The sequence below is a fragment of the Solanum tuberosum genome, unplaced genomic scaffold (assembly GCF_000226075.1).
Source record: "Solanum tuberosum cultivar DM 1-3 516 R44 unplaced genomic scaffold, SolTub_3.0 contig00481, whole genome shotgun sequence".
In the NCBI taxonomy this organism is placed as follows: domain Eukaryota; kingdom Viridiplantae; phylum Streptophyta; class Magnoliopsida; order Solanales; family Solanaceae; genus Solanum; species Solanum tuberosum.
In genome coordinates this window covers 1-2,087 of record NW_006241030.1, presented here as the reverse complement: position 1 = coordinate 2,087, position 2,087 = coordinate 1, and the positions used below count along the sequence as shown (strand labels likewise).

General features: G+C 31.4%; 1 long non-coding RNA gene across 1 annotated transcript; it reads right to left on the bottom strand.

The window, feature by feature from the left end:
* Positions 1–368: 368 nt before the first annotated feature.
* LOC107059404 (uncharacterized) lies at positions 369–1,731 on the bottom strand. Its single transcript, XR_001472640.1, has 2 exons — positions 817–1,731; positions 369–552 (listed from the first exon to the last, which is right to left on the bottom strand). It is a non-coding gene; the product is annotated as an uncharacterized lncRNA (long non-coding RNA).
* Between the last annotated feature and the right edge of the window lie 356 nt (positions 1,732–2,087).

The window sequence follows — 2,087 nt, the reverse complement described above, 5'->3', positions numbered from 1 at the left end:
AGAACTGCTAAAAATAAATGCAACACCAACATCACGGTTCATTAGCAAAAGTTTAAAGGTTCTTAAGAAAATGTGGAATGGTACCTTAAAGGACTTGGAAATTGGAGAGCCAGAAATGAACCTTTTCACCTGATTCAACCTGCTTCTTATTCTGACTTTGTATTTAAACAATTTGTCTTTGAATACCACCTCAACTTACTATATTAGTAGTTCAATTTTTTCAAAAATGTAGTTCAAACAACAAAAAGATCAATACTGAAAGCTTACCCTGAATTTTCAGCATTACGTTATCACTTCTAATTTCATGGCAGCATCAAAGAATTCGGTAACTCAAATTCTTACTCAATATTTTTTTGGGGAAAATACCATATGAAAAAAAGATATTATAAGGGAAAATGTCTATTCACCTAAGCCCACCGTTCAACTTCATTAGCACCTTCAATCATCTGCCAAAACAATCAACTCTTGTAACTAATCTCTCTTCATAACACACAAGTCTTACCTTCACATGAAATTCCGTCAAACATGCGACTGCATCAAGCCATTAATTATCTACAAAAAGTATCATATATAGATAATAAAATACTACTAATATTTTTAGTATTTTAGAGCTAGAAACTGCAAAATATTTGAAAACAAATTATGCATGTATTTCAAGAGGCATCTACGAGAACTCAAAAGAATCCAAGAAAAATTGTGGAAGACCTATAAATAAGAAAAATCAGTAGAATAATAGGAAAGCATAAACACAATAATGGGAAAAAAAGAGTAAAAATTCACAAGGGAAGAGGGTCAATACCACACAAGAATACTTACCAGGTAAACAATTGAAAGAACTTGAGAAGTTGGAGTGAGACTCTGAAGTAAAGTTTAACTCCGTTGAAGGTTTAAAATGGCTGTCAATGTTGTCAACCAGAGAAGAAAGAGTAGAAGCAGAGGTGAGAGAGTGAATAAAGCGAAGTTACTATTTTAACCCTACTCGTACAACTCAAGTTCTGTTTGAAGTACACTTTACATTGCTTCTTGTACCTCATTTTGGTTCCCAACATGAGGAAAGGTTTCCAAATAATTGTTGAATTATCTTTTCAAACTTTTTCCATGGGTGACCAAGTATGTATATAGTAGAGTTAAAATCATTGTACATTTGTCAAAATTGCCAATATTATGAAAAATAACCCAATACAATGAAAAACAATCAAGGATTGCAACTTGTGAATACAAATCAGAGACTTTACCATGTTTTGAATTACAGCATCTTCCAATTTCATTACATCAATAGCATCGTCTAATATCTCAAATTAGTTGAACAATGAACATCCCAACCTTTTTCTTAGCCCCAAATTTCAAAGCCAGAATAGAAAGCACAATAAAACATAAGAGTTTAATAAATAATATACATTGTCACCTTAAATAAATACACAATTCCGTTGCTGTATTTTAACCAATTCAAGATTGAAAATGGACTGCTGTTAGCAAAATTGGATAGAATTGACCAAAGAATCTCAACTCAAGATAAATTCATGAGAAAATGGTACCTCTTTCGGTACACAAGTTATTGTTTCTTTTGTTAAGTAAAATGATAATGTGGAGCGAAGGAGAATATCTTTATTTTAATCCAAATAGGTAAACAAAAAGACAAGTCAATCACACTGTTTCCTTCTTTGAATAGCTTAATAGGAAACAATCTCAAGATATTATGAATAGATATTTCTTTTTGTACTGCTAAAGTATTTTAGTATGCATTTTGTTTTACCAATAAAAAGCTCAATAATTGATGCTATTAAAATTACTGCACTCATAAATTGTAACTTTAAACTTTAATTATATAATAATGAGTATTAGTTTAAGTAAATCGAAGATGAAACAGAGGGAGTAAGTACCATGACTTCTTAAGACCCTTTTTGTCATTAGCCTTGCCTCTAATAGTTTGGGGGTTTTTGGCCATTCTGCTAGCCAATTCATTCTCATGATCAGAAAAGTATAATTGTAAGTTGTTGGGTTTTTCGTTGGAAGCGACTAAATCATCTATGAAATAATACATATGTCCCTATTCTCTAAATCTGTACATACCACAATTTCTTTTCACC